Below are 12,830 nucleotides of genomic sequence, written 5' to 3' on the forward strand. Positions count from 1 at the left end.
CAAACTTCTTAAATGCAGACCATGACAATAATGGATCAAAGAAAGAACTTTGTATGTGTTTTATTGTTATACTTGCCATTTATTCAACTTTGCATGTCATGATTACAAGCATCACAGAGAATAACAAAAGAATGATACTAATATTTCTTCAAAGACCAATCATGAAAATACTTGCCTCAAAATTAGTTAACAGATATATAGACAGTAATTTTTTTTGGGTCTTGGTACATTATAAATAGAGCATGCCAATGGTTCCTTCTTCACAACTTCCAGGTTCAAAATGCTGCAATAAGTTGGGACAACAAGAAAATGCACATATACTACTCCCTCCTATCCATGACACTTATTATGCATCAGAGGGTGTACATAGTTTTCCATGACACATAAGTAGTATTTTTCTTAGAGCTAGATGGCGGTTTCACCACCGTTCCATTCCATTTGACATGAAACATCAGACTTTACAACATCATTATTACAGTACAGGAATTCAAAAAAATCCCTTCCTTCTTCCGACACGACCTACAAACTTAACACTTCTCATTCAAATACTTTCCTAAGGACAAAGATTCTGTAATCTAACTATTACATCTCCCAGCAAAAGCAGCTCTTCAGAACATAAAAGGTCTCTCCAGGTACAACTTCATCCATGTTGACAACCAAGCTCCAAACAGCATTTGCCCTCACTTCCTCGTCATCAAATTCTGGGCACTTCTCGACACTTCGCATCCAGCATGGCCATTAGCTCCATCCAGCGTCTTTTCTAGATCACGGGGCACAGTGGCCATCACCTTTGTAACATGCGCGACAGTGTTTGCCGAAGAACCTGCATTCCACAACCAACAATCTTGCCGAAATGATTATCATTTCTTATTTTCCACAAAGTCCACAGCATAGCAGCTGAGAACATATTAATCAAAGTATACTTTTTATCGCTCAACCATCTACTAGCTAGCTGCTCATAGTTATAGGACAATCAAAGATGAAAATTATTCTGACGAGAACAGACCGTCGGTCTGGTGGCTAGGCGTGCGGGAGCGCACGCTGCCCACCCGGGTTCGAACCTTGGGTTCGGCGGGTGCTCAGGAGTTTTCTTCTATAAAAAATGCAAACGGCTGCTAGTGCCTGGGTTGGTCGCATTTTTTTTTTCAAAAATTATTCTGACCACCAGAATCTAGCAATATCACACTCAAAGAATAGATTGATAAACACTTCCATGATTAGGCGTTGAGCACAGAAAAGACATCTTGTATGAGCTACATTCTGTAGTTTGGCTAAGTTCAAATAAGAAGTTTGTTGTGGCTTAACAGACTGAGAAACAACAGCTCTAAAGTTAAAAACAGCATACATCAACATTAAGCAATATACTTTCAGTTAAAGCAACCAGTTCCTTCCACTTACACAAGATGTTAACCTCAACTGATTCTCTCCGATCACATCATTCACTGTTCCCCTACTCATAACAAATAATATATAAATCCCAGTAGACAATAGCCAAGCTAGTGCTCCCGAGCCAGCAATCCTCCCAAAATTTCATAGATTTTCTGTTTCCTACCCTCAACTGGTAACCCATTTTGGCAGCTTTACAAGCGCACATCACCCTCTTCCAAAGAGGGGAAGCATTATTGCTACTAGAACAATAGAAAATATTACTATTGGTGTTGTATTTATATTGGATAATCTTCTTCCAAAGTTTATTTTTGTCTGAATGGTACATTTTATCCATCATGCTAACAAACAAATATTCATACCCTAATGTTAGGAATACCAAGCCTTTTTGACAATATTGCTTGCTATCAATAGCAAAATTCTCATTTGCAATAGAATAACTAAGTTATGATTTGGCGAACAGGAAACAATAACTGTTTACCTCTAGCTAGTGATCTAAAAAAAACTTCGGTCAATAAGTGAATGCAATGTAAGCTAGATAACAATTATACACATGAGCGAGAAATAATACAGTGGAAACTGGAAGATGAATTCAAGCGCTTAGTAGCTAGGAGTCTTTGTTTGGTATGGAGTCTTTCTTCTCCTAGAAGCTAGGAGTAATGAAGGGAATACTAGAAACAACATTTCGTCCTCTTCATACCCATGGAATCATTGGTATCAAGATTATTATGCATATCTAGTTTCTAAGAATTCGACAGATACAGACAAGTTTTTATCAAACAGTGCAGCAATAGTATGAATGTATGATGAACAAGACAACTAAGAATAAAAGACAGAGTAACATGTAATCAATAGAGTTCTTTTCATGCTAGTCCTCCTGCTAATTACTTTATATCAGATGCCAAGAAAAATGCAATTTAGTCACTACTGATATGAAAAAGAAACAAGTGGGGAAAGAGAGCATTTGGAGCTTACAGTTGAGTCATGGGTGCATTATTATCACCGGATCAATTGTATCACACTACGGAAGGAACAATTACAACAATGGGAACAACCGAGGCAATAGAATACAAGCGTGACAGAAGTGAACCTATCTCCATCTCCCACTTCATACTATATACTTACAGGAGCATTAACCACAATGTCCATTGCAAAAAGTTATCTCACATGAGAACTACAATATCAAATTATTAAGTGGAACAGGATAGGAACTATGGTGTGTTCCGCCACTGAATCCCACACAACAACTTTTTTCGTTGAGAGGGAGCCAAGGGCCCCAATTTTGATTCATCATGAAAAGTGATAATTCCACACTGAAATGGCAAGCATACAGATCATAAATGAACCAGCATCACTGACAAGAACAACAAGCACATCATTCTTGGCAGTGCCACATCAGACATGATGCATGCTAAGAATAATATTGATCACGGGCATTTGCATGTAATTCAGCTGAACTTAATTTCGACTGAACTTGAATTACAAAATCAATAAGAATCTATGATTCACAAAAAACAAGCATCTGGATTCTGGAGTAGCTGTTTCTATGGTAGCAAACTGAATTACAGCATCTAGATTTTACAAGAAATCAACATCAAAAAGAAGAAGAAGAGGCTTTCCATCCATACCTGTGGAGGAGGCGGATCTGCGAGGAGGCGGGGCGTAGCTAGGACTAGGAGGGATGAGAGCTCGGTGCGGTCGGCGCTCCTTCCTCGCGTGCGTCGATGGCGCGGAAACCAGAAGTATAGAGGAGCGCGCGGTGGGAAAGCGAGGGGGGCAGCTCATGGCGGCGACATCCGTCAGGCCACCTCGCGAGAAGATTTGTGACGGGAGAATGGAAACGGGCGAGGAGGTTCTGTTTGCGGGCGGTACTCCGTGAGTAGGGCATCTCCACCGGGCCGAGGCTTTTGATCCGTTTGCCACCGCGCCCTTCAAAAATGTGTTTGATCATGGGCTAGCGGCCCGATGCATAGTAATCGGATTCTCCATTCATAAAAGTGATCTAAATATGCCCTTCGATACGACCAAGTGGATGTTGCACCGACGCATGTCAGCGACCTAGGTCTTCTCAGACGCGTTAGGCGACGAGGCATCGCTTCGGAGTCTGTGTCACGTTAATGGCGATGTCTCACCTGCCGAGCGGCCGCCGTCCACCTCTACCATTTGAGTAAATGCCGTTTCCAAGCGCGACGCACCACTCGACTGCCTCCGGCATATATAAAAAGGGACGCACACTCGGCCGCCTCCCCAGAAACCCACGAGGGAATCCATGGCTGGTCTAGCTGGCCGGCAAGGCGGTCGAGGCTGCGGGCGCGGTCGCCGCGGCCAGGCCCGCCATGCTAGAGCAACATCACCCCGTCGCTCGACGTCTCCTGCGACGTCGTCGTCTTCGCAGGAAGCGACGTGCTTCGAGTTCATCCTCCATATCGACGAGGACTGTTGGATAATGTAACATAGAAAACAAAAAATTTCCTACCGTAAACACGAAATCCAAGCCAAGATGCAATCTAGAAGACGGTAGCAACGAGGGGATTATCGAGTCTCACCTTTGAAGAGATTCCAAAGCCTACAAGATGAGGCTCTTGTTGCTGCGGTAGACGTTCACTTGCCGCTTGCAAAAGCGCGTAGAAGATCTTGATCACGGCGCCACGGACGGGCAGCACCTCCGTACTCGTTCACACGTTCGGTTGTTGATGAAGACAACGTCCACCTCCCCGTTCCAGCGGGCAGCGGAAGTAGTAGCTCCTCTTGAATCCAACAGCACGACGGCGTGCTGTCGGTGGTGGTGGAGAATCCCGGCGGAGCTTCGCTAAGGGTGCGGGGAAGAAGGAGGAGTGGGGCGGCTAGGGCTTGGGGAGAGGGGGGCGCCGGCCATCTAGGGGTGCGGCCACCTTGTGGTCTTGGGGTGGCCGGCCCCCTCCCCTTGGCCCCTCATTATATAGGTGGAAGCCCCAAGTGTTGGACTACAAGTCTCCGAATAAGACCCGAACCCAAAACCTTCCATGTGATAGGGAAACCTACCCAAGGTGGGAATCCCACTTGGGGTGGGATTCCCCCCTTCCATGTGGGGGGGGTGGCCGGCCCCCTTTGGGGAGTCCACTTGGGACTCCTCCCCCTTAGGGTTGGCCGGCCATGGGAGGTGGAGTCCCTCCGGGACTCCGCCTTCCTTAGTGGTTTCTTCCGGACTTTTCTAGAACCTTCTAGAACCTTCCATAGAACCTTCCGGATCATTTTAAATCTTATAAAATGACTTTCTATATATGAATCTTATTCTCCGGACCATTCCGGAACTCCTCGTGATGTCCGGGATCTTATCCGGGACTCCGACCAAATATTCGAACTCCATTCCATATTCAAGTTCTACCATTTCAACATCCAACTTTAAGTGTGTCACCCTACGGTTCGCGAACTATGCGGACATGGTTGAGTACTCACTCCGACCAATAACCAATAGCGGGATCTGGAGATCCATAATGGCTCCCACATATTCAACGATGACTTAGTGATCGAATGAACCATTCACATACGATACCAATTCCCTTTGTCACACGATATTTTACTTGTCCGAGGTTTGATCATCGGTATCACTCTATACCTTGTTCAACCTCGTCGCCTGACAAGTACTCTTTACTCGTACCGTGGTATGTGGTCTCTTATGAACTTATTCATATGCTTGCAAGACATTAGACGACATTCCACCGAGAGAGCCCAGAGTATATATATCCGTCATCGGGATGGACAAATCCCACTGTTGATTCATATGCCTCAACTCATACTTTCCGGATACTTAATCCCACCTTTATAACCACCCATTTACGCAGTGGCGTTTGATGTAATCAAAGTAACTTTCCGGTATAAGTGATTTACATGATCTCATGGTCATAAGGACTAGGTAACTATGTATCGAAAGCTTATAGCAAATAACTTAATGACGTGATCTTATGCTACGCTTAATTGGGTGTGTCCATTACATCATTCATACAATGATATAACCTTGTTATTAATAACATCCAATGTTCATGATTATGAAACTAATCATCTATTAATCAACAAGCTAGTTAAGAGGCTTACTAGGGACTCTTTGTTGTTTACATAACACACATGTATCAATGTTTCGGTTAATACAATTATAGCATGGTATATAAACATTTATCATAAATATAAAGATATATAATAACCACTTTTATTATTGCCTCTTGGGCATATCTCCAACAGTCTCCCACTTGCACTAGAGTCAATAATCTAGATTACATTGTAAGGTACCTAACACCCATGGCATTCTGGTGTTGGTCATGCTTTGCCCTAGGGAGAGCTTTAGTCAACGGATCGGCTACATTCAGATCAGTGTGTACTTTGCAAATCTTTACTTCTCCATCTTCGATGTACTCGCGAATCGAATGATAACGCAGCTTGATATGCTTCAGCCTCTTGTGTGACTGATGGCGTGTAACTCACACGTTCGTTGGGAACCCCAAGAGGAAGGTATGACGCGCACAGCAGCAAGTTTTCCCTCAGAAAGAAACCAAGGTTTATCGAACCAGGAGGAGCCAAGAAGCACGTTGAAGGTTGATGGCGGCGGGATGTAGTGCGGCGCAACACCAGGGATTCCGGCGCCAACGTGGAACCTGCACAACACAACCAAAGTACTTTGCCCCAACGAAACAGTGAGGTTGTCAATCTCACCGGCTTGCTGTAACAAAGGATTAACCGTATTGTGTGGAAGATGATTGTTTGTAGAAAACAGTAGAACAAGTATTGCAGTAGATTGTATTTCAGTAAAGAGAATTGGACCGGGGTCCACAGTTCACTAGAGGTGTCTCTCCCATAAGACAAACAGCATGTTGGGTGAACAAATTACAGTTGGGCAATTGACAAATAAAGAGAGCATGACCATGCACATACATATCATGATGAGTATAGTGAGATTTAATTGGGCATTACGACAAAGTACATAGACCGTCATCCAACTGCATCTATGCCTAAAAAGTCCACCTTCAGGTTATCATCCGAACCCCCTCCAGTATTAAGTTGCTAACAACAGACAATTGCATTAAGTATGGCGCGTAATGTAACTAGTGACTACATCCTTGAACATAGCACTAATGTTTTATCCCTAGTGGCAACAACACAACACAACCTTAGAACTTTCTGTCACTGTCCCAGGTGTCAATGCAGGCATGAACCCACTATCGAGCATAAGTACTCCCTCTTGGAGTTACAAGCATCTACTTGGCCAGAGCATCTACTAGTAACGGAAAGCATGCAAGATCATAAATAACACGTAGATATAACTTTGATAATCAACATAACAAGTATTCTCTATTCATCGGATCCCAACAAACGCAACATATAGAATTACAGATAGATGATCTTGATCATGTTAGGCAGCTCACAAGATCCGACAATGATAGCACAATGGGGAGAAGACAACCATCTAGCTACTGCTATGGACCCATAGTCCAGGGGTAGACTACTCACTCATCACTCCGGAGGCGACCATGGCGGTGTAGAGTCCTCCGGGAGATGATTCCCCTCTCCGGCAAGGTGCCGGAGGCGATCTCCTGGATCCCCCGAGATGGGATCGGCGGCGGCGGCGTCTCTGGAAGGTTTTCCGTATCGTGGCTCTGCATGCGGGGGTTTCGTCACGGAGGCTATTTGTAGGCGGAAGGGCAGGTCAAGAGGCGGCACGGGGCCCCACACCACAGGGCCGCGCGGCCAAGGGGGGCCGCGCCGCCCTAGGGTGTGGCCCCTCCGTGGCCCCTCTTCGTCTCTCCTTCGGACTTGGAAGCTTCGTGAGAAAATAGGCCCCCGGGCTTTGATTTCGTCCAATTCCGAGAATATTTCCTTACTAGGATTTCTGAAACCAAAAACAGCAGAAAACAAAGAATCGGCACTTCGGCATCTTGTTAATAGGTTAGTTCCAGAAAATGCACGAATATGACATAATGTGTGCATAAAACATGTAGATAACATCAATAATGTGGCATGGATCATAAGAAATTATCGATACGTCAGAGACGTATCAGCATCCCCAAGCTTAGTTCTGCTCGTCCCGAGCAGGTAAAACGATAACACAGATAATTTCTGGAGTGACATGCCATCATAATCTTGATCATACTATTTGTAAAGCATATGTAGTGAATGCAGCGATCAAAACAATGTATATGACATGAGTAAACAAGTGAATCATAAAGCAAAGACTTTTCATGAATAGCACTTCAAGACAAGCATTAATAAGTCTTGCATAAGAGTTAACTCATAAAGCAATAATTCAAAGTAAAGGTATTGAAGCAACACAAAAGAAGATTAAGTTTCAGCGGTTGCTTTCAACTTATAACATGTATATCTCATGGATATTATCAACATAGAGTAATATAATAAGTGCAATAAGCAAGTATGTAGGAATCAATGCACAGTTCACACAAGTGTTTGCTTCTTGGGGTGGAGAGAAATAGGTGAACTGACTCAACATTGAAAGTAAAAGAATGGTCCTCCATAGAGGAAAAGCATCGATTGCTATATTTGTGCTAGAGCTTTGATTTTGAAAACATGAAACAATTTTGTCAACGGTAGTAATAAAGCATATGCATCATGTAAATTATATCTTATAAGTTGCAAGCCTCATGCATAGTATACTAATAGTGCCCGCACCTTGTCCTAATTAGCTTGGACTACCGGATCATCACAATGCATTGTTTTTACCAAGTGTCACAAAGTGGTACCTCTATGCCGCCTGTACAAAGGTCTAAGGAGAAAGCTCGCATTGGATTTCTCGCTATTGATTATTCTTCAACTTAGACATCCATACCGGGACAACATAGACAACAGATAATGGACTCCTCTTTTATGCATAAGCATATAACAACAATTAATAATTTTCTCATTTGAGATTTGAGGATTGTTGTCCAAAACTGAAACTTCCACCATGGATCATGGCTTTAGTTAGCGGCTCAATGTTCTTCTCTAACATATGCATGCTTAACCATAAGGTGGTAGATCTCTCTTACTTCAGACAAGACGGACATGCATAGCAACTCACATGAAATTCAACAATGAATAATTGATGGCGTCCCCAGTGAACATGGTTATCGCGCAACAAGCAACTTAATAAGAGATAAAGTGCATAATTACATATTCAATACCACAATAGTTTTTAAGCTATTTGTCCCATGAGCTATATATTGCAAAGGTGAATGATGGAATTTTAAAGGTAGCACTCAAGCAATTTACTTTGGAATGGCGGAAAATACCATGTAGTATAGGTAGGTATGGTGGACACAAATGGCATAGTGGTTGGCTCAAGTATTTTGGATGCATGAGAAGTATTCCCTCTCGATACAAGGTTTAGGCTAGCAAGGCTTATTTGAAACAAACACAAGGATGAACCGGTGCAGCAAAACTCACATAAAAGACATATTGAAAACATTATAAGACTCTACACCGTCTTCCTTGTTGTTCAAACTCAATACTAGAAATTATCTAGACCTTCGAGAAACCAAATATGCAAACCAAATTTTAGCATGCTCTATGTATTTCTTCATTAATGGGTGCAAAGCATATGATGCAAGAGCTTAAACATGAGCACAACAATTGCCAAGTATCACATTACCCAAGACATTTATAGCAATTACTACATGTATCATTTTCCAATTCCAACCATATAACAATTTAACGAAGGAGAAACTTCGCCATGAATACTATGAGTAGAAACCAAGGACATACTTGTCCATATGCTACAGCGGAGCGTGTCTCTCTCCCATAAAGTGAATGCTAGGATCCATTTTATTCAAACAAAACAAAAAACAAAAACAAACCGACGCTCCAAGAAAAAGCACATAAGATGTGATGGAATAAAAATATAGTTTCAGGGGAGGAACCTGATAATGTTGTCGATGAAGAAGGGGATGCCTTGGGCATCCCAAAGCTTAGACGCTTGAGTCTTCTTAGAATATGCAGGGGTGAACCACCGGGGCATCCCCAAGCTTAGAGCTTTCACTCTCCTTGATCATGTTGCATCATACTCCTCTCTTGATCCTTGAAAACTTCCTCCACACCAAACTCGAAACAACTCATTAGAGGGTTAGTGCACAATATAAATTGACATATTCAGAGGTGACACAATCATTCTTAACACTTCTGGACATTGCATAATGCTACTGGACATTAGTGGATCAAAGAAATTCATCCAACATAGCGAAAGAGGCAATGCGAAATAAAAGACAGAATCTGTCAAAACAGAGCAGTTCGTATTGACGAATTTTAAAATGGCACCAGACTTGCTCAAATGAAAATGCTCAAATTGAATGAAAGTTGCGTACATATCTGAGGATCATGCACGTAAATTGGCTTAATTTTCTGAGCTACCTACAGGGAGGTGGACCCAGATTCGTGACAGCAAAGAAATCTGGAACTGTGCAGTAATCCAAATCTAGTACTTACTTTTCTATCAACGGCTTAACTTGGCACAACAAAACACAAAACTAAGATAAGGAGAGGTTGCTACAGTAGTAAACAACTTCCAAGACACAAAATAAAAACAAAGTACTGTAGGTAAAAACATGGCTTGTCTCCCATAAGCGCTTTTCTTTAACGCCTTTCAGCTAGGCGCAGAAAGTGTGTATCAAGTATTATCAAGAGACGAAGTGTCAACATCATAATTTGTTCTCATAATAGAATCAAAAGGTACCTTCATTCTCTTTCTAGGGAAGTGTTCCATATCTTTCTTGAGAGGAAATTGATATTTTATATTACCTTCCTTCATATCAATAATAGCACCAACAGTTCGAAGAAAAGGTCTTCCCAATATAATGGGACAAGATGCATTGCATTCAATATCCAAAACAACAAAATCAACGGGAACAAGGTTATTGTTAACGGTAATACGAACATTATCAACTTTACCCAAAGGTTTCTTTGTAGAATGATCAGCAAGATTAACATCCAAATAACAATTTTTCAGTGGTGGCAAGTCAAGCATATTATAAATTTTCTTAGGCATAACAGAAATACTTGCACCAAGATCACATAAAGCATTACAATCAAAATCTTTAACCTTCATCTTAATGATGGGCTCCCAACCATCTTCTAGCTTTTTAGGAATAGAGGCTTCACGCTCTAGTTTCTCTTCTCTAGCTTTTATGAGAGCATTTGTAATATGATGCGTGAAAGCCAAATTTATAGCACTAGCATTAGGACTTTTAGCAAGTTTTTGCAAGAACTTTATAACTTCAGAGATGTGGCAATCATAAAAATTCAAACCATTATAATCTAAAGCAATGGGATCATCATCCCCAATGTTGGAAAAAATTTCATGACTTTATCACAAAGCAGTTTCAATGATTTTAGCGATTTAGCAGTTTTTCGCGCTTTGCATTAGAAGTGGAAACATTGCTAACACCAATTCTTTTATTAGTATGAGTAGGAGGTGCAACAACATGTTTAGCATTAGCATTACTAGTGGTGGTAATAGTCCAAACTTTAGCTATATTCTTCTCTTTAGCTAGTTTTTCATTTTCTTCTCTATCCCACCTAGCACGCAGTTCAGCCATTAATCTTATATTCTCATTAATTCTAACTTGAATGGCATTTGCTGTAGTAACAATTTTATTACGATGATTCTCATTAGGCAAAACTTTTGATTTCAAAAGATCAACATCAATGACAAGACTATCGACTTTAGAAGCAAGTATATCAATTTTCCCAAGCTTTTCTTCAACAGATTTGTTAAAAGCAGTTTGTGTACTAATAAATTCCTTAAGCATGGCTTCAAGTCCAGGGGGTGAATTCCTATTATTGTTGTAAGAATTCCCATAAGAATTACCATAGCCGTTGCCATTATTATAAGGATATGGCCTATAGTTGTTACTAGAATTGTTCCGGTAAGCATTGTTGTTGAAATTATTATTTTTAATGAAGTTTACATCAACATGTTCTTCTTGTGCAACCAATGAAGCTAATGGAACATTATTAGGATCAATATTAGTCCTATCATTCACAAGCATAGACATAATAGCATCGATCTTATCACTCAAGGAAGAGGTTTCTTCGACAGAATTTACCTTCTTACCTTGTGGAGCTCTTTCCGTGTGCCATTCAGAGTAGTTGATCATCATATTATCAAGAAGCTTTGTTGCTTCACCAAGAGTGATGGACATAAAAGTACCTCCAGCAGCTGAATCCAATAAATTCCGTGAAGAAAAATTTAGTCCTGCATAGAAGTTTTGGATGATCATCCAAGTAGTCAGTCCATGAGTTGGGCAATTTTTAACCAGAGATTTCATTCTTTCCCAAGCTTGAGCAACATGTTCAGTATCTAATTGTTTAAAATTCATTATGCTACTCCTCAAAGATATAATTTTAGCAGGGGGATAATATCTACCAATAAAAGCATCCTTGCATTTAGTCCATGAATCAATACTATTTTTAGGCAGAGATAGCAACCAATCTTTAGCTCTGCCTCTTAATGAGAAAGGGAACAATTTTAGTTTAATAATATCACCATCTACATCTTTATATTTTTGCATTTCACATAGTTCAACAAAATTATTAAGATGGGCAGCAGCATCATCAGAACTAACACCAGAAAATTGCTCTCGCATAACAAGATTCAGTAAAGCAGGTTTAATTTCAAAGAATTCTGCTGTAGTAGCAGGTGGAGCAATAGGTGTGCATAAGAAATCATTATTATTTGTGGTTGTGAAGTCACACAACTTAGTGTTTTCAGCGTTGGCCATTTTAGCAACAGTAAATAAAGCAAACTAGATAAAGTAAATGCAAGTAAACTAATTTTTTTTGTGTTTTTGATATAGCAAACAGGATAGCAAATAAAGTAAAACTAGCAACTAATTTTTTTGTATTTTGATTTAGTGCAGCAAACAAAGTAGTAAATAAAACTAAGCAAGACAAAAACAAAGTAAAGAGATTGAGAAGTGGAGACTCCCCTTGCAGCGTGTCTTGATCTCCCCGGCAACGGCGCCAGAAAAATATGCTTGATGGCGTGTAACTCACACGTTCGTTGGGAACCCCAAGAGGAAGGTATGATGCGCACAGCAGCAAGTTTTCCCTCAGAAAGAAACCAAGGTTTATCGAGCCAGGAGGAGCCAAGAAGCACGTTGAAGGTTGATGGCGGCGGGATGTAGTGCGGCGCAACACCAGGGATTCCGGCGCCAACGTGGAACCTGCACAACACAACCAAAGTACTTTGCCCCAACGAAACAGTGAGGTTGTCAATCTCACCGGCTTGCTGTAACAAAGGATTAACCATATTGTGTGGAAGATGATTGTTTGCGTAAAAACAGTAGAACAAGTATTGCGAGAGATTGTATTTCAAGAAAGAGAATTGGACCGGGGTCCACAGTTCACTAGAGGTGTCTCTCCCATAAGCCAAACAGCATGTTGGGTGAACAAATTACGAGTTGGGCAATTGACAAATAAAGAGAGCATGA

The 12,830-nt window shown here is 41.3% G+C and overlaps 1 long non-coding RNA gene across 1 annotated transcript; it reads right to left on the minus strand.

Annotated features, from left to right (window-relative positions):
* Positions 1-162: 162 nt before the first annotated feature.
* On the minus strand, positions 163-3,253 carry LOC127297614 (uncharacterized). Its single transcript, XR_007849285.1, has 2 exons — positions 3,015-3,253; positions 163-823 (listed from the first exon to the last, which is right to left on the minus strand). It is a non-coding gene; the product is annotated as an uncharacterized lncRNA (long non-coding RNA).
* Between the last annotated feature and the right edge of the window lie 9,577 nt (positions 3,254-12,830).

The sequence above is a fragment of the Lolium perenne genome, chromosome 4, assembly GCF_019359855.2.
Source record: "Lolium perenne isolate Kyuss_39 chromosome 4, Kyuss_2.0, whole genome shotgun sequence".
NCBI classification, from domain to species: Eukaryota; Viridiplantae; Streptophyta; class Magnoliopsida; order Poales; family Poaceae; genus Lolium; species Lolium perenne.